The sequence below is a fragment of the Podarcis filfolensis genome (genome assembly GCF_964270895.1).
Source record: "Podarcis filfolensis genome assembly, chromosome: 9".
Classification (NCBI taxonomy): Eukaryota; Metazoa; Chordata; class Lepidosauria; order Squamata; family Lacertidae; genus Podarcis; species Podarcis filfolensis.
In genome coordinates this window covers 25,349,900-25,372,833 of record NC_139610.1, presented here as the reverse complement: position 1 = coordinate 25,372,833, position 22,934 = coordinate 25,349,900, and the positions used below count along the sequence as shown (strand labels likewise).

Below are 22,934 nucleotides of genomic sequence, written 5' to 3'. Positions count from 1 at the left end.
GCGCCTTTACACAACATCCAAGGGTGCCTTTCAGAAAAGGACTTTATAAATAATACAGATGATCAGCTAATGGAAGGATTTGATAGCTGTCTTATGACATGACCTTTATCTCCACTCTTGATCTATCACTCAGGAAGCAAAAGGTCATTGCAGGATACAGCCGTAATAAATTCTCATTCTCTCTCTCCCTCCACCATCAGCAATCCCATGATAGTTAAACTCTTAGGCAGATAGAGATTGACATAAATGGGGTCATCGCTGGGCTTTACCATTTTTATTCATTTCTTTTCTCATCACAAGTAAAAAGTGCCAAATGTCAACACATACGTCCTCTTCATCCATCCAACATCCTTCCCTTTCCATTTGTGTAATCGAACTGACACGTATAAAAGGCCGTCCAAAAGAATGTACCCATAAGGTTTGCCATTTCTCATTTGTTTTCCTTACTTACAAGTCCTATGCGGTGGACAAGAGGAGAAATTGAAAGGGTGAGTAGACTGAGTGACAACAGCCATAAAGGAGAGATATGCTGGCTGTGGGCACTGCTATCAATTGAATAGTCACCTTTCCTATAGAATAGGCACCTGGTGCTTTCAAAGCCAAAAGGCTGGTCAGTATATATGAAAATAGTCATTGTCTTTATGGAGCAGGTCAAGGGCCCATCTAGTCCAACTTTCCATTTCCAAGAGCAACCAGCCAGGTGCCTCTAAAGTAGCCAACATGGTGCCCTCCAGAGGTTTTAGACTACAATTCCCAACATTCCTGACCATTGGCCATGTTGTCTGGGGCTGACAGGAGTTGCCGTCCACAACATTTGCAGAGCATCACATTTGCGATCCCTGCCCCACAGCCAGGAAATGAAGGTGCTGTTCACCCCCAATTTTGTGTTCAACACTGAACCAAACACGAACGGGCCCAAGTTAAGCCATTCTTTTATGCTAGTCCCTGTGTTTGCAAGACGAGGGTGATGATAAGTATGGCCTGCCTTACAATGTAATTGTAAGCATCACTGGTATGATCTTTACTTCTTTTTTGTGTGGTACCTGGTTATAAGAAAATGCATTTTTATTTCGTAGGAATTACCCAGTTCCATGGAAGCAGAATGCTCAAACCGGCTGCCTGTTTGCAGTGCAATCCTAAACATAGTAAAAAACCTCTATATTTGTTTGTTGGTTTCACCCTCTAATGGTGAACTCAGCTGATGAGTATTAACAGGGTGGTAGCCAAAACAGGCCACTGAGAAACAAGGAGGGGGTATCAGCACAATGGGGAAATCTTATTTTGCAGAAGTAGCAAAAACCTTTAGACTCCCCCTCCCAGCCCAATGAGGACTGAGCTTGCTCAGTGGCCACAAAATGCTTAGTTGGGCGTGGTGTGGAATGGAGTGTTCTCAAAAAGAGCACAGCTGGCTGGTACACTGAACAAGAACCACACTGCAATATTCCTTATTTGTTGCTGCTGTTGATAATGATATTATTATTCCTGTTAAGCACCCAGAGAATATGGGTGTTTTACGAATGATAATGGAAAAAATAACCTGGAGTTGCAAAACTGCATTATAAGGAATAAACATAGGAAAGGAAATGTTGGATATTAGAAAGTGTCACATAGAGAGCTTCAGGCAGGCCTCAGTGCGGAAAGTGAATTGATTCAAGCCTAGACTTGTCTTAACTTAGGTGTGCACATTGGAAACTACATACAAATGTTGGAGACAGCCGATTTGGACACTTGTCCTTTTTGCAATCCTACAGTCTAAACCAGAGGCTGTTCAACAGACCAGAAAAAATGCAAGCTTCAGGACTAAGAAGCCATATCAACTGTGATGCTTTTGACAACTGCGACAAGTGAGAAACCTATGCTAATGAAATATTCAACAGGAACAGGGATGTCCCATTAGCTAAGCCATCACAAAATGACAGCAAACGTGTATTCAAGTGAAGGGACCTCTATTCTTGAATGGGCAGACATCATTGAACAAGTATACTTCAGGGGGTATTCACATTTTTATATCTTGACAATATTCCAACTGAGTTTTATTAGCCCTGTTCACTTAATTATGTCTTGTCTAAATTATTGCTTAAATTTTTTATCGCACCAGACTGTTCAAAGAACTCGTTCATGCGGGACTAAGGGCATAATGCTTTACAACTTCTTGGAGACATGAGAGGAGAGAGATAGGGTTCCTTACGGACCTTGGTGGGGATTCCAGTGGGTATAAGTGCAAGCAAGTGTTGTCAATTCTGCAATCGCCTTTTCAGTGCAAGGCAGGTGCAGTATTGCATGGCATTCCTACAGGTGCCAAGAGCAGATAAACTATAATCACAAGCAAGGGCTTCTCTTTAGGAGAGTTGCATTAACGGGCACACTGCTCAGGCCCCTCTAGAGAAAAGGGGCCTTTTGTGATGGAGCTGTGCTTTTATTGCACCTTTATCAATCTGATGAGGATGTAGACTACCTATTCTGAATCAAGAAGCAGTATCAGATAAACAGAAACATAGATGATAGATAGATAGATGATAGATAGATAGATAGATAGATGATAGATGATAGATAGATAGATAGATAGATAGATAGATAGATAGATGTGCTTAAAATTGTATGGAAATGGTACAGGAGTTAATTCTGTGTACAGTCATACCTTGGAAGTTGAACGAAATCCGTTCCGGAAGTCTGCTCAATTTCAAAAACATTTGGAAACCAAAGCACGGCTTCTGATTGGCTGCCAGAAGCTCCTGCAGCCAATTGGAAGCTGCAGAAGCCCAGTCACTTCCGGGTTTGTGACATTTAGGAGCCAAAACTTTCAGGAACTAAGCCATTCCAAAACCAAGGTATGACTGTATTTCTTAAGAGTTTCATTCAGTGGGTAGTACTTCAGAGGAGGTCAACACTGTCTTAGTGCTTGCAAGCTTTGCACTGGATGTCAGGTTGCTGCTCCCACCATGTCTTACCCTTTTGATCTGTTGCCAGAGCTGAAGGACAGAAAGCCAGCGGGGAGGGATGCCAACAAAGCCTGTTATTTCACCTCCTGTTAGTACACAATCTGTCTTAATGCACATGTGCAACTGAGGCATTACTTTAGAGCGGCAGCTGCACTGTGGATGTGGTGTGCATGCATGTGCTGCCAATGCTGTGCTTTATGAATGCTTATGCACAGCACTGCCGCACGAGGGTATTCCCATTCAGGTGTGCAATCCAACTGGAGCCATTTGGCAAGGTGCATTCAGCCAAACTGGATGTGGGTGCTGTCTACTGCTGTGCCGATACATCAAACAGCCAACAGCAGAGCCCTAGTCTCTACATTTCTATGGTCACCTGCCATGTCAACCGCTTCATGCATTCACGAATGTCCCCATATGTTGCCTATTTAATGAGCATTCATTCCAACTTGCTTGGGGGAGGTTAGATAATGGTGCGCCAAAACAAATGCTCCCAAACTTTCAAGGGCACTTTCCACATTTCAAGAAGTCCAGCCTTTTGGGGAAGTGGGTTTGTTGCACAAGACCTCCAAATCAACTTTAACTGCTCAATCTCAACCTGACGGTATGTGATGCGAAAAACTGACCGACTGGAAGTGCCAGCGCTCTTCCACTCTGCAGTGAGATATATTTCTTTTTCAATTGCACTAATTACTTCTGAACTTGCATCCATAGATAAAAATTAGCATGTACATTTTATGTAAATCTGTCCCCTTTTTGGGAGACACTTTTCTTGCTTTTTGGCAATGTGTTAATAGCTTTATTAGAACAATTTGGTTTGTGGAATGAGCTCTTGCTTCATGATACAGCCCGCAAGATAATATCCAGATGAAAGTTTGAGGCAGTATGATGCACACAACTCTCGGAAAGTGTGCATTAACTCTGCTAATAACACCACTCACTGCTAGCTTGCTCTTCTTTAATTAAGATCTGGACAGGAATGCTGGCATGGTTCCCCAAGTGATTTCCAGGTAGCTTACCTAGAGTTTAATTACTGGAAGTGCTTCAGCCTTAAGATTGTGTCTTTGCTCTAGATAGTTTGCGCAAATGCTCAAAACAAGGTCAAGATTTTTGAGGGCCTGCCAAGCAGCAGGCCATCAATGGGTCTCCTCTGGGCTTGACCATTTCAGTTGTTGCACCCCTCCCCATTTTACAATTAGCATTATTTTTTTAGCTGGGAGGCACATACCATTCTAAGGAGAGAGACTAGGAGGAAGCAGGGTTAACCTGGGAGCTTCTCTGTCTCCTGAGTTACACTCCTGGCAGTCTCCTCCTGCTTCTGAAGGCATATAACCATAAGTCAGCTATTCGAGCCTCTGGCCCTGGCTGCACAAATGCTACCTCTTAACAGGCTTGCGTTCTAGAACAGAGAGGAGATACGTTTGTCTCTAGCTGCATGTATTTTATTATACTGTATTAGAAAAGAGTTGGGGCGAGACGAACAAAAAGGCAAAGGAAGCATTCACACAAAAATTAACCTGGGGTGGACAGAAGGCTCAGCATTCTCCAGTTCTTCCTTTTCCATTTTATGCTGCATCTTGAATTGCAACAGAGCACCTACACTACAGCCCCTTTTCCCCTCCTTGCACAATTTGCTATGTTGCTTAATCATTTCTGGAACTTGTTCCCCCTTTCCAACATGAGACAGTAAACAAGCTTATGCAAAGCAACTTTCCCTCTGAGTGTGCAATTACTGTGCTTTTTTAAAAAGAAAGTTAAAATTCTGCATGTTGTAAGAAACCACCATTCTTTCCCTCTTTGTAGCTGGATCAATTAAAAATGCACAAACTAGGCAATAGGAATTCTCTAATTAGGCGACCAATCGGATTAGCACTAGTGGAGTGAGGAAGCATTTAATCAGGTGGAAACCAGCAAGAAGAGCCTTTAAAATGGAAGCAAAAATGGCAATAAGGATCCTTTCCATCTGCAGAGTTTCCATTATGGCTCCATTCTATTTATGTTTATCAGATTTTCTGTGGGAGAGGGACACACAGGGCAATCCCTGGGGAAAATATAGGCTGATTGCACAAGGATGGTGATGTCATCTGGACCTCCATCAAATGTGAATGGACAAGGCGTGGCCATTCCTCAATAACCTCTCATCTGGAAGAGCCCCTAGAACAAAAGCAGCAACCACCCTCTGTATAGCAAAAGGGGGAGGCAGGGGAGTCGACGGCTGACATAACATGCATCATTAAAGCTGAAGTGCCTGAAGCGATCACTTTTGAATATCTGAAAAATGATAGGTGGAAATGTTAGAATTTAATATTCCCAGTCAACCATGGAGCTATGGTTATTATCTGACAAGGGGATGCTTTCAAGGGGAACTCAAAGACTGCTCTATAAAGAAAACCAACTTATCAGATCTAAAATTAAACTTTTGTCTGGGAGCATAAAGATGGTTGCAAAAAAAGGGAACTGTTGCAAAGAGATTTAATGGTTTGACACCCTATGAATACCTATGCATTTTAAAAGATCACACACACACCCCAAAATGCCAGCAAAACATCAGCATAGCCTACTCAAACACCATCCCCTTTGATTTTGATCAGATTGTAGATAGAATGGCTTTTTTAATTTTAAAAAAATGGCCAGCTGGGGCACCATTTAGGGCAGATCGGGGTCAGAAGACACACATCTGCTGGTATGTTTCTGATCAAATGCAATAATGCCTCAGGAGAAAGCATGGTCATTCCCAGGGCCAGTGGTGGAGCTTCATGCTCTAGCACCAGGGAGCGGAGAGCAGGCGGGGGCAGGGCACACCACCTACAGGGGCGTGGCGTCCAGCGTGGGCGGGGGGCAGCCGCGATGGCACCCCACCAGGATCACGCTGTCGGGGGCGGTGCACTCCCTCCGCACTCCTCTTCCTCCGCCAGTGCCCTGGGCAGCTCTCTTCCTTCACCTTGCAACCATCATTCAGGAGTCTTGCAAAGGTTTACTTCCTCTCCCACTTCATCCCTCCCAAACAAAACACATTCTCTACAAGGACTTGCTTGGGGCTTTTCAGTTTATCAAAAAGGCGAATAAGGTGTGGAGAGGAGAGCAATCCTAAGAGAGGTCTATATAATTATGCATAGTGCGGACAAAGAGGTCTGGCAGATTATTTTCTCTTTCACTTCCTCATAGTACTTAGAGCTTACGATCAACGAGTGAACTTGGTGGGCAGCAGATTCAGGACATATGAAGAGAAGAATTTCTTCACCTAATGTACACATTCATTTATGGAATCCACCACCACAAAGTATTGTAGCGTCCATTAATTTAGATAGCTTTAAAAGGGTACTAGACAAATTTGTGGAAGCTTGATCCATCAATAGCTACTAGCAATTTTGCTTCATGAAAACCCCAGATTCAGAGAAAGAAAGCCACATAATATCAGTTGTTGAGCAGAAGCACCAGAGAAGTCCCATTGCCTTCAACCTCCCCTAGTGGGCTTTCTGAATGCATTTGGCCACTGAGGGAAACAGAAAGCTGGTACTGATGGGCGTTTAATTTGATACAAAAGAAATATAGGAAACTACTTTATACAGTGAGACCCAAGGCCAGCCCAAGACATTTTGGCACCTGAGGTGACCCACAAAAATACTACTACCACCCTCCCTACCAGAGAAGAAGGGGTGAGTGAAGATCTACAACAAGAACAAGGGGGAATAAAGATTTGCATCAGGATGTGCTGCCCCCGTGGATTCTGCTGCTTGAGGCGATCATTTCACCTTGCCTCGTGGATGGGCTGGCCCTGGTCAGGTCATTGGTCCATCTAGCTTAGTGCCATCTATGTGGCTTTCCAGGCAGGAGTCTTTTTTAGCTCTTCCTGGAGATGCTGAAGATTGAACCTAGGATATTCTGCATTCAAAGCATGTGCTGTACCACTGAGTTATGTTCTTAAATTCCTCTTCCACTGTGTACCATGGTAAGTGTTGCATCTGCTGTTAGATTGAATGATGACCATGGCCAGAATTTAACTAGGATTTGAAACTAGTTTCTGACTCTGAACGTTTTAACTGAACTGGGTTAAAAAAGCCAGAAAGGCCTGTAAGTATAAAAGAAGAAATCCTCAAAATGGTTAATTTTCTTCCAAGTTAAGTCTACTGGCAGCTAAAGCATAATCATCCTTTTTCCGGTGATCTTATCTGGATAGTCTCATCTCATTTCAAGCACCTTTGCTGAGTGACCTTACACAACAAATGAGCAATAGGGGTGAGTAGGTTAACTTTGCTGTAGAAAAGGTTCAGCACCTGCCAATAATAGCTACATTGGCCAGGCTGAAAAGTCACCTCTTTCTGCCTAATTTGCAATATGCAATGCATCCGGAGCCAGCCTCAGGAGTACAGTTCAACTTCCTGACAATGCCTGCTCTACTTTTCATTTTTACATTATCATAAAACTCAGAAAATAATAATAAAAAGAAAGTGCTCAAGTTAAAGACCCCTGATGTTTACAGGTAGTTAAACTGAGCCGCTCTTCCAGGCTTTTGATCGCCTGGCAGCTACTTCAAACGAATATAAGTAATAGCTAAACGCTGACAGTCAAAGGTGTCATAGCACAAGCCGAAAAAGCTTATCAATGAAAGGATTGTTATATTTTCCAGCCTGTGACACTATACCTGTGGGAGTCGAAATTTCCGCACTTATCTGGCATAAAATTATCTTTCCCATTGTAAATAAGTGCCACTTTTTACCCAGTTCAAACATGCTTGTGAGGGAAGCTTTTTGTAGAAGACTCGAATGAATTAAACAATAAGAGTTCTAGATCATGAATATTCATCTTAGCAATCCCACCTGGCACTCGAGAGAGTAGCAAAGCAGTCACTGATCAGTGATCACACAGATGAAATTGTTGTTTTTAAAAGAAAAACCATTGGCTGATTCCAACACATAAATAATCACTTCCCTACATTTGATCACTGGTAGCTGAATGCGTGAACTGATTCCTTTGAAAAGTGTGGTGCCTGAAGGAATGTGAAATGATAAGGGAGTTGCTGTCTGTGATGCTAGATCCCCAATAGCTTTCCCCCACTTGCTTGTTGTCATTTGACGCTGCAGGGATCAAGCGAGTTCACCATTAAGGGTAAGAGGTACACTGCAAACTCAAGATGGAGTAACTGTCATGAGTTCCTCTCATATAACCCACTTGAATGACCTGAAGGTCTGATGTTTACTACGATACCAGAGGCCCAAGCAGGGCTGGGTCTGGTCGCCACCAGAGTGGGAGCCTGCTTTCGAGTGAACATGTATATATTTTATGTTACGACTAAAACAAATAACCCTGCAATCTGTAGTTGAGAGATCACTAAAGGTCTCAGGGAATCCTTAGCATGTGCTCCCAAGCATCCCTGTTAAGACAAGCCCAATCAGATGCTTAGAAAGTTGAGGTAAATTTTAATCTGTTTTCGTATTTTAACTTTTGTATGTTTTATTTTAGGTTCGTAATTTTTTTCTGGGTTTTACTGTTTTATCTTTTGTAAGCTGCTTTGATGTTGTTGTTGTTTTACAATCAAGCAGGGTATAAATGTTATGAAATAAATAAATAATCGAAAACAATAAAAATGTCCAAGGTACCTTGGAAGAGTAGCCTATTATTATCCCTTTTCAGTCCTTCAAATGTGATGCTACGGAGAACCATTACCTTTCAAAATGCAAAACTGCCATTTGATTTTAGAAAACAAATTTTATGGGGAATTATCATCTCACCTACCTGGTGGGAAGAATGACCTTTTCCCCTGTATAGCAAAAGCATAGATGCGACCAAAGTTTCTTGACATAACATTTTTCAATAAATATTATTAGAACTCAGGGTGTGCTTTCAGACATGGGGAATATTGCATTAGTTTTCCTGATTATAAAGCTAGCACTTCTGCCCTGTTTTCTGATGTTCCTTTCACACTGCAGTACCTATAATGTAATAGAACGGTGACTTTTTGACAGATAAACTGGCATGTCATGCTAAATTTCATTCACACCAGTGGGTATGGTGTGACACAACAACAAATATCCAACACTGCTACACCCCCACTCTTTCTGCACATGCACATGTTCTCCAAAGATTCCATCATTTTAAAAGGTAGGAAATAACTGTGCGCTTTTATATCACCCCAAATTTTGTCCCTTTACTCCCATGATTTTCTGGGTTAAGGGGGCTGCAAATGTATTTTTCTGGAATAAAAAGAAATGTGGAAATGAGTATTAAACATGCACTATATTTCATTAGTTTTCTGGAAGTAGTTTTTTCGTCATGTGAAAGCTCAAATTTAATGTGGAAATTAACAGTTTGGGAAACAATGGGATACGGCCTCAGCCCAGTATACCTGAAGGAACGTCTCCACCCCCATCACTCAGCCCAGACACTGAAGTCCTCCTCTGAGGGTCTTCTGCTGGTTCCCTCACTGCGAGAAATGAAGTTACAGAGAACCAGGCAAAGGGCCTCCTTGGTAGTAGTGCCCTCCCTGTGGAACGCTCTCCCTTCAGATGTCAAGGAGATAAAGAACTAGAAAACTTTTAGAAGACATCTGAAGGCAGCCCTGTATCAGGAAATTTTTAATGTTTGATGTTTTATTATGTTTTTATATATGCTGTAAGCTGTCCAGAGTGGCTGGGGAAACCCAGTCAGATGGGTGGGGTATAATTATTATTATTATTATTATTATTATTATTATTATTATTAAGCTGCTGTGTGAATGCAGCAACGGTAATGGTCAGTTACTGCCATTTACAACATCTCATTGCCTCATCATCTCATGTTCATGTTTACCAGCAAAAACCATGCACAGTATTGGAAGTGATTGAATGCTGTCTCTCATACCTTGAAGGCCCCACACTCTTCAAGAAGTGGGTAGAGCCTAGGAAGCATAGTAGAGCCCAAGAAAGATAAGGTTGAGTTCCAGGGCTTTTGGGGGCAAGATGTCTGCTTGGAGCTATCCAAAGTCTTGCAAATCCTATATGACCTACCTGTCCAAGCCACCTTCAGATGTCCATCGTGCCCACAGGCATCCATTTCAGTAATGTACTGAGCCCGAGGTTGCTGCGATTTGTCCACATGGAATAGCAAGATCAGCTGAGGTGCCACAATCCAAATTAGTGACTGTAGCACCTCCAGCATCCCATGTTATCTGGTACCTCTTATGTGAGTTACTTCCCCTTCCTCACTTCCATTGTAGCATCACAGCTGCAGTATGAATGCATGCTTGCATTCCAATACATTTGAGTTATTGGAATCAAGACCATACTGTAGAATTGGCCAACACAACTTGTAACACACACGCACATCCCAAGACCTACAATGAAGAAGGTGACCACACTCAGGCAGGCAGCAGTATCAAGAGGTTTATAGAGCCTCTGGTGTATCATCATACATGGCTGGTGGGCTGCATTTGGGTCACACATTGTGGAGGTTTGGACCAGAAACAGGCACTTACAAATGAATGATGTCCAGGCTAAGCACATAGTACAAACCAGCCAGCATGGCCTTTGCAACATCACTCAACAGTTTTTGGAAGATTATATCTAAGTACTTCTTTGCTTGTATATTGCAACCCAAATCCCTCAAATGCTATTGGATTACCCTAAATCATTTTACTATGGCACTTGATTTAAATACTGCGGTATAGGGTCCAGTCGCTTAAGTGCACACAGGAATGTTTGAATTGGAACACGTTCAGAAGGCACCTGCAGGAGATATTTTTAAAGCAAGTGTTGTAAATCTCTCTGGATGTGACAGACTTTATAAAAATTAAATAATGTCACGCCTTATAAGCTTTTCATTCACTTCGAGCAAACACATGCAGGGCACCGAGGCCGATACTTAACTTTTTCCATCTGTTGATCCAATGCCACACAAAAGCTTGAATGCCACATTGCTAATTTTCCAGCATGTGGTAACTATTTCGCTGTGTGCTTTGCTCTCTCTCTCTCTTTTAATGAGTTACTGAGTTACAGAGAGCGGCAACTACTAGCAAGCATCAGGTGTACGCTGGTCCAATAGGCTTAGCATGGGGTCACGTTTGCTGGCAGTAAATCATGTCAGGATTCCTATGGCAGCACCATTTCAGTTTTACACCGGAAAAAGTAAGCCCTAATTTTCAAAACTGCATGCGCTTATGTGACTCTATAAATAGAAAATGTCAGCGTCAGGTTTGACTAATGTGTCTCCATCAAATGGATGTCATTCTGAATGCACCTGTGGAAATATAGCACGGGATAGGAAGGTTGGCACACGATCCTGTTAGAAAGTACCAGAAAATATGAAGTCAATAAAACATAAGCCAATTTACATGGCTACTCAAGTATAGTGGGGTGTGTGTGTAAGTTTTGAAGCATGCAGGAACTCCTTGAAATTGCACAACACTCAGAGCCATGTCTCTTGTTGCTGTTAAAAGTCATGGGTGAATTCTCCAGAGTTACACCTGTCACTTGGAATGCAGCAAGTCTACCGTTGAGAACCAGTTCAACTCACTCTGATAGAAGGTGAAGCCCGGAGCTGGATTTAGGATCAGGAAACTGCCCGAATTGCAGGGTGAGGGGCTATGTAACTATCCACTCAGCCTCTGGGGGGGGAGAGAATGGTGTAAACAGTTCATCATCACTTTTAAAGCTGATAACACTGACCTGCATGACCAGCATTGCATCAATGTGTTTGTGGATGTGTTGCAATTCATGGGAAGATATACAATGTAAGCTACCATTCCACAAATTATGTGTGCGGACTGTGATCAGTTCCATGTGTGCTAATTTATCACCTTGTACAGCGGGGATAAACCATGCATGCAAAACCCTGTATCCAAGCCATAAAATGCAATTTTAAAAGAAGGCGTTCAAAGGATGAACAAGTAGAGGAAAGTGTGCTACCAGATTGTTTCCAGATCTGCTTGTATGTCTGTTAGGGATGGAAGAGAATTTCAATTCAGTACTCATTTGAAGGCTAATCTATCAAATTCACACTTTCCAAACCAAAATACAGCTACCCCTCAAAACTTGCACTTATCTGAATTTTTCGATGCAACCATCCAACCAATATTTACAAAAATATTTGGGAACAGTGTGCACAAAAAACAAGATATTAATAAACAATCATACATAAATGCATTATTTTAGGAGCGATAGCTTGCAGAAATGTGTGCATTAGTCAAAAGTACATAGTAAATGTGTTCATTACGAGAAATTCACACTAAAATGTTGATGAATTTTCACATGGATTTTTTTATCCTGGTTGCATTGTAAGGCATCACAATTAGTAACCATCGAGAGCCTTCCCCTCCATGAATTTGTCTAATCCCCTTCTGTGTTTGTCAGTTCTACACTTTGCCAGCAGTAGTTATGTGAGATAATAAGTTTACCTCTCCCGAAACAACAATGCCCTTTCCTGGCAGATGGGAAACATGAACATGAGAAGGAATGGCATCACTTCCTTGCAGATACACTGCAATTCCAATTGCAATGCTGCTCTAGTTGCCATGGCAATAGTTCCTAGTATACTCTGAAAATCCTACAGAAAATGTGTAGCAGTCAATGGTATCTTCAACAATATTCTTCCCCCATTCCTTCTATTCAGTGATAATTTTGGGCACTTTCTGGTTTGGTTTATGTCAGGTATCTGAATTCAAGTCATATTTTATCTTTCTTTTTAAGAGAAAGCTCCTGCAAACATATTATACCAGTGCTTTGGCTTCCAGTAGCTTCCAGTTATTATTAGAAAACCAGCTGACTTCTAAATAGCTCATCCTCTGTAGCCACACCCAAGTTGGATGCAGTTCCTTGTTGGTTCTAAAACCACAAGGGCTTCAGACCTAATCCCACTTACCTGCACTAAGCCCCACCGAATTTAATAGGACTTATTTCTGAATAGAGATTGTGAGGTCTGCTCTGTAAAGTCTGGTGGAAGCAGCAGTATCCCAGCTTTCCTCCAAAGAATTCAGGATAGCATGCATGTGAGCCATTACTGTTTATCATCACCACAAAAATGGGCAACCTGTTGGACCAAGAATGGGCAACCTATAGACCTCAGCCTGATTTCACATGGATGGCAAGGAGGGAAAAATTGGAAGTGAAGGAGAGGGAGAGGGAAGGGTAAAATTAAAAAAAGAGAACAGTGGCACCACCAACCTTTAGCCCTGTCCCTGCCCACCACCATCATGCAGTCCCTGACAGATTACTCACAAGAAAATGCAGTCCTCATCAGAAAAAAGGATGGTCACCTCTGAAGCAGAGGAGGTCATATAGCATGGGGGAGTGGTGAGAAGGCGGCATAAGATAAAGAGTATGAGGTGGGCCTCAATTCAGTGACCTTCATGACCGTCTAAATCTGAGGTTTTAAGGGTGATGAAAACAGGCAACAAAGAGGACAAAGCAAGAGTAGTTTGGGGTTTACTGGATGGATTCTGTAGGGATGACTTCTAGTCAAAGGTATATAGACTACACCTATACAGCAATAGGCAACACTGGCCTGTGAGAGCTCCAGTTGGAGAACAGCCTTTACCAAAGGTGTGATGGGCTTTGAAGACATTTGAACTCAGGACGCAAGGGAGAAACGTGCTAAGAGGAAGGCACGCTTGGCAAATCCACACCATGATCAACTCCCACCAGGAAACCAATGTCCCCACTGTGAAAGGACTGGGGATCCAGAATTGGCCTCCACAGCCACTTACGGACTCATTGTTAAAACTGTGTTTATGGAAGACAATCTTACTCAGCTACGAGTGATTGCCAAAGAAGAAGAAGAAGAAGAAGATACAGCAACAGGCACCTCATTTGATAGTGCTGAATTTGTTTGAATTTGCAAAGTTCTAACCTGCCTTAAAAGCTATACATGCTCAGAAGCTCTTGTCTATTTCATGGCTCCGAAAACAGATTCCAGGAACAAAGGCTGACAAGCTTGGGCTCCAGAGATGGTCTCATGCTAGCACTGATTTGGTGTTTGATAAATGTAGCAATGGAATTCTTCATTTCCATATCTCACAGTGCATAAGTGAGCAGAGCATTGCTATTGTTAGTCTTATTAGTTTCTACCAGAGCAAAAGGTTTGACTTTCATACAGCTCAGCGAGCTCTGCTATGTACGCTGCAGTCTTCGGTTCTGAAAGGATAAGACACAAGAGGCAGCAGCAGACCTATTCAATCAAGAATGACAAGCTAGGTAAATTATGTAGGAGTACGTGAAACCACGAAAACAAGGAATGAGTGATGTTTCGTGTATGGGTGAGGCGCAGAGGAAGAAAAGGAGGGGGGAGAAAGGATCATTACAGATAAAATAACTCTGAATATGCTTCTAGCGATGCTTTTGCACAATAAAACCTAAGTAAACATAAACTAATAAGCTTGTACCTACGCCCCAAGAATAATGCATTTCCCAGGTCTCCAAACATCCGCGCCAGACCAATTAAGCTGGACACAAAGGGAGAGAGTCCACGCCAGACCAAAATTAAAACTCAGAATATCCTTTGGCCCCTAGGCTGTTCTGAAATCACTAAATCACTCTTGTCTCTCATGGATTGGGCTGGCCTCTGCATTTTGCTCAAGGAAGAGAATAATAAAGAGTGCACAGTATGTAAGCGGTATTCTCTCACACCCTGCCTTCTCTGTACATTGTAAATCCATTTCTCTTGCACTGTGGCCTCTGCTTTTCATCCTAGAAGAAAAACCTCAAAATATTTAGTCCCTTATAAAGCATCACAGGGGCCTTCTTCATCTTTCAGTCCCTTTCTAGCTTTGAACTACAGCGTATCTTAGACAACACACAAAAATGACTCGCTGTGACTAATTATATTTTGGCAAGAGTCGAGTCAAGCCTGGAAGATGCATCTAAACTTTCCCTCCGTATAAAAAAAACAAATGCTAAGCATGAAAAAAAAGCCCAAATTATGTATTATAGCTATAATCACTGCTACAATCAGCAGGGCTGGTTAATTTTTTGTGCTCAGTAATGCCGTAGTGCATTGGGAGGACCTTATTAGCAACCCTCATTAACAGCCAAATCTAAAAGAGTGGCATGTGAGGAGCACAGGGTAGACTTTTGCCAAAAGATCAGTTCACAACTGACTCTGGGTATTTCCAGACGGATAATTTAGCAGCAGCACATCCAGAATTTGCTGATCTGCCCTAACCCTCCAACTACATCTAAATATAAATACTGCAGATCTGAAGGTTATAGTTCAATCTTTAGCAGTGGAGTTTAGCATAGACAAGCAATGTTATTCATTCTAGTAATTGTAGGACTTTGACTAGAAATGCACCCATACAGCCTGTAAAGCAATATTTAAAAAGCAAACCATCCTTCTGACCATGTACCAACAATCTTTCCATCAACACCAAGAAATGACAGCCTCCTGCTCCATTACCTGAGGCTAGTGAGGAGGATAGGCCATTATATCATTTAGAGAAACTCAGAATTTAAATTTATATATAATGAGAGGAGATCACAAAAAGCACCTCTTCAACAAAAAGCAGCTCTGTGTGTTATGTGTATTATAATGCAAAAGCTGTTCATTAAGGCTTGAAAAATCCAATCTCCACATGAGGTTATTTCTGAACTCTTTCCACTGCCAACTTTTCCCAGGACTTCAAAGCCCTTCCTTACACCTTGTCGAAGACAAAGGGAGCCACAGAAAGGAGAGGGTGTAATGCTCCACATTCACCCTTGCACTCCTTTCCGTCTGGACATTTATAAAGCGTTTACTGTAGACGTAACAAATAGCACCCTGGCTCCTAAAGAATAGCAAGCTAATAAATAAGTCTACTGTTATCCATCTTTCATTATATAGAGACCAAAAGGCCACAAGCAGATTTATTTACAGAGAGCAGAGTCACTTAGAGAATGTTGGGAAGAGAACCTCAGCAAAGCACATGAGCCCCATTCCTATAGAAAAGGGTCATTGTTATTGCCCTTTAAGAGCAAAATGGCCCATCTCAAAACCCATTCAGAGTTCGCACCGGAGCATAGATATCAAAACACACAAGCTGAGGCAGAGGAATACTATGCATCCTTCGTGCAGCTTGTGTAATGCTTCGTAGCAGAAGAATCCCCACAGAGGCTGCCAATTGTGACTCTAATCACCCACGAAGCCAGATAGTGGCATAAAGATTTTGATTAAAGCTCTTAAAAATGTGAACAGCGGCAAAGTCCTCTGTTCATCTTACCTTCTGCTGTGTTTTTGTATAGGTGTGCAAATCCCATTTCTGCCGCAGAGCCGTTGTCAAGGGTGCGTACAACAAATGAGATTTAAACATGGTGTTGTGAGCTGGCAGGACAATGGGGAGGAGGAAGAGGACCCTGGCAAGGGGTATAGCAGGGACTGGGACACGCCAGGGCAAACTGGGGAAGGAGAGGTTGGTGTAGGAAGGACTCATGGGGTGATGAAGGATGATGAGGTGGGGGTTAGTGCAGGGGAACCACAGCAGTGGGATCCATCACCAGAGCCAGAGGGGCCCCTGTGGCCACAAACACAACAGGCTCTGAGGTATAGGGAGCAGTGGGAGTGGTACTTTTGGAGGCTGAGGCAGTCAAGGGCCCACAGCCCAGCTCCCTAGCTGGCCAGGTGGGGCTCACTAGCTCTGGGAGGAGGGGGGGTGATTCCTCAGCTGGAGTAGGCCCAGAACAGGTGAGGGCCACCTGCCTCATCAAGCCCAGATGCTGCAGTCAGCATGCAAGAAACAAAAGGGAAGCAGAGCTGAGGTGTTATATCTGCTCAACTGCCCATGTTGATAGACCTCAGCATGGATGCTTCAGGATCTCTGTGGGAATGTGCTTCTCTTTGGACTTTGGACAAGTGGATTGACCCTGGACTGGGGACTTGACATACTGACTTGCTGCCATTCAAGAACATGGCCTCAGCATATTGTTTCATAATTCACATGTCCTCTGTTCAAAGTCCAATGCATCTGTAGGCAGGTACCAGATCTGGGTCTCGACTAACATTGGCTGGTGAAAGAGTACTGATGTGGGGAGGATACAACCAGGGCCTTATTCCTTCTAAAGGGGGATTAATGCTGGTTCAAACAAGCCTGTTCCTAATTTGATGGCTTTCATCCATTAATGAGTCATTACAGATATAACTCCACATGAAAAGATGAACTTTCTTCTCACCTCACACACAATGGGTAGTATTCAACTCAGTTTTACCCAGAGTAAACCCAGTTACCCTAAAGGAAATGTAACAGCATACACCCTAGTCCCCTTTTCCTTATTTTTACACAGAAGGTCCATACATAGCATTTGCATCTCCAAACTCTCCTCCTGGCCCCACCTCAGTACCAGAATTGTCTAGAGTTGGCAAATCTACCCACAACTAGATATCAGCATCAAGCGCATTTCATGTGTGCAACTTACTTCACATACATTATCATAAGGTGGGCTTGTAATATAGGTTAGATAGAGCAGGAAAACCTCAAGAGATGCTTCAGAATTCACTCAAGTGTTTGGGCCATTGATGGAGCCCACATTATGTTTCCTATCATTGAGAAACATCCATAAAGAGCCACAAGCTGAACTGAGGTTTCCAGAGTTCGGTATATCCAGTGACAGTGGTGAAACATTGGTAAGAAAACTGTTATGGGTTCTTTCCTGCTTTTCCTCCATGTGTTCTTCTAACATTCACTAATTGGTTAAAAAAAGGATTGTACAATTTGTACTGGAGAACATTCTAAAGAAATACACTTTCAGTGCTTTACCAACCTCCCTAAATACAGTTCTGCCAGAAGCAAAGGCGACATTGTGTTCGCCTTCTGTGCAAAACTAATGGCAATAGTGCTGTTAGTTTCCCCATTTAATTTAATCTGATGCTTGAAACTGAAAAGGGCAGGAATATGTTTATGCCTCCTGTTTGATAGATTAAAAATCATCCTGAGAAGCAACTTCCATGTTTGATCGGTGTGGCTGAAATGAGAGGAGTCCTCTAAAAAAAGTGTATCTAACCAACTTGCAATTAAAATGGAGGTGAGTTCAAGTGATAAGCAGCTGCAGACATTAGTTTATTCAGTGTTGAGAGAAATACACTAGGCTTGCAACTTTCTCATTGCTAGCAGAAGACGACCAAAGAGGACACATTTTTTGCATAAAATTTGCATGTGTTTATGAGTTTTTGGAGGGGATGAAGTAAGCTGTATATGAAATCCTTCTAACCGTTGAATCCAGCAAGTGTTAAAATATAAGCCAGGCAAGATTCCTGATGAGATGATCACCTGTGTGATGGGCCATTAAGGGGAACAAAGGAAAGGGGCTCTGTGCAGGTCCCCTCCCCTAGTTTGTAGTTCTCACAGTTAGTTAGTAGGACAAAGCAAGAATTTGGAGTTGAGTTGCAGTGATATGACCTGGAAATAAAGCAGCGAGCTGGGGGGGGGGGAGAGAGAGAGAGAGCGTACAACTTTTAAAAGCAATGTTTAAATCCAAGGCTTCAGCTACAAGACAACCAAGACCCTTTGAGGATGTTAATGTGGTGAACCCCTTCATCGTAGGCTCAAGTTATATATGTGTGTAAATAAACCATATATCATAATGGCACCACGGTCTCCACTATGTCTCATTCCAAGAGGAAACATGAACCCTGGGTAAGTACCTCTGGAATCTCACATTGTTCAGAGACTAAGATAGATAGATAGAGAATATTATAATTTAAATAGAAATGCATCTCAGCATGCTGTGGAAGACCAGGTGACCTGTGTGCCTGGTTAGTCTGCTGCCCTGGTGCTAAGTGTTGACGGGTAACTTCAAGATCTCAGTGCCCCCTTTTATTATTCTTTATCTGTAAACTGGGCAAGCACAGGACAGCCCTATAAACAGAGGACTCTCCTTTGACAGCTCTTCTCTGAAAAGAGGGAACATGGCCACCTTAACCTCGAGTTTAGATTATGTGTTGCATGTTGGTTGCCTTTGAAGATATTCCAGTAATTGCAGTTAGTCCAAAATACTAAGCTGCTAACTGGGAGTAAAAGTTGGGATCATATCTCACTGATGCCCAAACATCTGCCCTGGTTCTGGGTCTGTTTCTGGGGGCAATTCAAGGTGCTGGTGTTTATCTTCAAGACAACATATGGCCTGGAAACATCCAGGTAGCTAAATGATTACCTGTCTCCACTTTAAAAAATAAAATAAAGATATTATATGCATATGTAACCACATATTTAATATATTGTCTAGTTTAGCCAATCTAAATCTGACTGGGACAGGTTCACATTTGAAGACACGTGTAACTGGAGCCTCAGACTGGTTTCAGGTTCGTAGGATGTGGAAAAATAATAAAGTGATTATAATGCTTGGCAGGTGTGAGCAACTAGTAGGAAAACTCCTGCTTCAGTGAAGTTTATGTCACAAAATACCGAGGCTGAAAGCTGCAATCCAATTGCATCTTGACATTTCATACGCACAAGACACACTGCGTGAATGCTACCTTGGGCATGATTTTTCAGCCATGTGAAAATCTCTCCAAACACCCTACTTGCCTGGGAGCAATTTGTCTGGCAACCATCCGCCCTACAAAGAATTTGGCACACTGCGACGAGGGCCGGTAAGTTCAGCCAACTGTGACTTACTGCTTAATAACCAGAATAACTGGACACTTCTCAGGTAACAGTTATTGGCACAATGACTGGGCAGGCGCTGGAGGTGGGCAGGGGAGAGCAATGGCAGGAAGCCAAAACACAGATGCATCAGCATCAGAGAGGGATGGATTCAGCAGTTCGGGACAGGAAGCCTTGATTTGTGCTGGCATCAAACTCCACCTCTGCTCCAAATGAGCCCCAACGGAAGCTGACTGCAGGGTTTTTATACCTCTAGAAAGAGAGAAATTAGAAACAAAAGAAAGCCTGATTAAATGGCTAAGAAGGCATACTGCCTGAAAATTCCAACGAGGGGGGAATTGTAATCCACTTCATCCTCTGCGAGGATGTAAATCGGGCGGGGGAACTTTTTCTGGTCCAGGGGCCACATAACCCCCGGAGGGTGAATGCCAGCAATAGCACAAACAAAACAAGAGTGGGTGGGGTAGAGTGGGCATAGGGAAGGGCCACAGCTCAGTAGTCGGGCATCTGATCTGCATGCAGAAGTGACCGAATTCAATACCTGGATTCTCTAAGTAGAGCAGAAGGAAGACTTCTGCCTGGAACCCTTGAGAGTCTCTGCTAGTCAGTATAGACCATGGGTAGGCAAACTAAGGCCCGGGGGCCGGATGCGGCCCAATCGCCTTCTAAATCCGGCCCACGGACGGTCCAGGAATCAGCATGTTTTTACATGAGTAGAATGTGTCCTTTTGTTTAAAATGCATCTCTGGGTAGTAATAATAATAATAATAATAATAATAATAATAATAATAATAATAATACCTTTACTGTCAATGTACAACCTGTGTACAATGAAATTAACAATTAATTACAATGAAATTATTTGTGGGGCATAGGAATTTGTTCTCTTTTTTTCCAAAATATAGTCCAGCCCCCCACAATGTCTGAGGGACAGTGGACCGGCCCCCTGCTGAAAAGGTTTGCTGATAGCTGATATACCCCTGGTATAGACTATACTGAGCTAGATAGGAAGCTGCATTACCCAGCAGTCCATTGACCTATGTTCCTGTGGCGCTCTCTCTCTCTCTCTCTCTCTCTCTCTCTCTCTCTCTCACACACACACACACACACACACACACACTTTCCCCTGCCTCCCAGTAATTAATCAGGCTGGAAAACAGCCTGTTAGTTATGTTCAAGCCTAAAAGCCAGGAGAGGTCATCTTAACGGAAACCGCAGCATGGCCATTTCAGCCGGAGGCGTGTCATAGCACACAGGAAGGGCCCCCCCACCTCCCCCAAAAAAGGCCCCACTTATGCGCCGCAGTTAGGCTTGGGAAGCAGCTGTACTTCCAAGCCGAATTGCAGCACGGGGGCTACCATGCAAGCAAGGGGGTGCAGTGCATGGGAAAGGTTATCCCTTCCCTGTGTGCTATGGCCTCCCATGCCAAAAAATGCCTCCTTTAAAGAAAAGGGGGCAGTGGTGCCAATAGAAGACTGTTGACATGCCTAAGGGTAGCATCTGTGGCCATTTTCTAGTGGGAAGTCAGAACATCCAGGGAGGGGATTGTCAATCTTTTCCTCCTCAGCTGTAGCGCACGCGCACACACCCCAAAAAAGCAGCCTACACAATTAGGCTTTGGGTTGCTCTAATACAAGGCTTTTTTCAGCCTAAAACTCCACTTCTGTGGAGGTCATGAAGGGATGCTGTGGGCTGGATGGAGACCATTACAGACCGCATCCAATCCACAGGTTGCTGGTTCTGCACCCCTGATGTAAACTCGGCTTAGATCATTTGTGCATTATTATTCTTTTCCATCTGTGTTTTTATTCCGACCCAAGTGTTGCAAATCTTTCGTTACCCAATGATAAAACAAAGCAAATTAACATATAGGAAAAGGTAACAAATGGGAAGGCGCCTCAAATCATTGATCATGTAGTTGAAAATCAATAGGGCGAGGAAGGAAGGAAGGAGCTCTGAATTACTGCCAGAAAGAAACATTATTTTACTTTTTGCAACGTTATTGGGCTTATGCAAACCCCTATTAATATCTCCTCGTCCTTCTGGCACTTTCCCTGTCTGACATTTCCGATGCAGTACACAGCTCCTGTGCCGTGTATCAATTTTAAACAAATAAAGATCCACTTACGACATTAAAATGCGCATTGCTCAGTGCATAGATGCATTCCTAATATACTTCTAAGGTGCTCTTATCCTCGGAGCTGACTGAAATGGGTTTCATTATCTTCACTCAAAAGAAACTCATATCTCAAAAGAGCCACACGCAAGTCAGCCTCTTCTGCTGGGAAACTAAATTGAGACTCCTTTCGAGACTGTACAACTTCACACCATTAAAAGACCTGGGGGGGGAGGAAAAGCTCTCCTTCTAGGTCAGGGTCAAAGCTATTAGGCGGGGTCCGATAGAGCTCATTGTGACTGCCTACGTCACAGATAAATGGAAAACCTTCACTCCCACTGCCGCCAGCTTTCAAGTTGAAAGATGCCGATTTGGAACTGGAAGAAAGCCAATGTCACTGGTAAGGCATGAATCGGTACTAGAATGAAAACTAAGTAGATCTGACAGCACTGAGATAAGAGGAAACATGAAACCATCAAGAACTATCAAGTTTGAGGGTGGCTGCACACTAGCACACAGCACATTTGTTAAGATTCATGACTGCTCATTAACCTTCAGAGCAAACGTAAAAGCCGAGGGAGAAAGTAACAAAAGAATAGTGCTACTTCTGTTATGGTTGCCTCCACATTGTCAGTGTTTGGTTGGGAGGAATTCAAGTGCATGCCAAAAATTTAGCTCCGCACAATTAAAGTGGTTTGAAGCGCTCTGTTGCTGTAGTGCAACAAATCCACTTCAAAAAAGAGGGGGGTTTGCAGGTAGGAAAGTTATGGGGGAAAGTGTGGAATGAGCAAACAATTAATGGATAGATGTAGAAACACCCTGTAAGCAAATCTAAATGAATGCTCATTGCTCTATAACTGCCCTGCAGAAAAATCAGAACAAACCGTCAAGGCTGGACTCCATGCAAGCAAATCAGGATTAATGCTCAATAAACAGGTCGTCTGGAGTCTACATTTCACTAATGCCATAGGGGGCTGAAAGTGAAAGCTGATTTTCACAGGGATATGCAATGAATACGCCAAGCACATCACAATCCTACAGGGATAAAGTACACACGGACCATGTATGTAATCAGCCATGGTGCCTCCAGGTCACAACACTATTTCTTACCCGTCAGCCCTAAACAAGTTAACTCCAAAGCAAACCCCATTCATTTCCAATGAGACCTACGTTCAAATATAGCATGCTTGGGACCACATGCCTGAAAGCAAGAAAAAAATATTTTAAAGCATTTGCAGTTTCACCATTGTTGCAGGCCCAACTCTCCCATTAGGTAGAATGAGGTAGCCCCCTCAGGCAGCAGATGCTGTAGGGCAGCATATTACTCTTCTACCGTCCCTCAGCT

The 22,934-nt window shown here is 43.0% G+C and overlaps 1 long non-coding RNA gene across 1 annotated transcript; it reads right to left on the bottom strand.

The window, feature by feature from the left end:
- Nucleotides 1-259: 259 nt before the first annotated feature.
- On the bottom strand, nucleotides 260-11,510 carry LOC310770364. Its single transcript, XR_014552113.1, has 2 exons — nucleotides 11,424-11,510; nucleotides 260-456 (listed from the first exon to the last, which is right to left on the bottom strand). It is a non-coding gene; the product is annotated as an uncharacterized lncRNA (long non-coding RNA).
- Nucleotides 11,511-22,934: the final 11,424 nt, after the last annotated feature.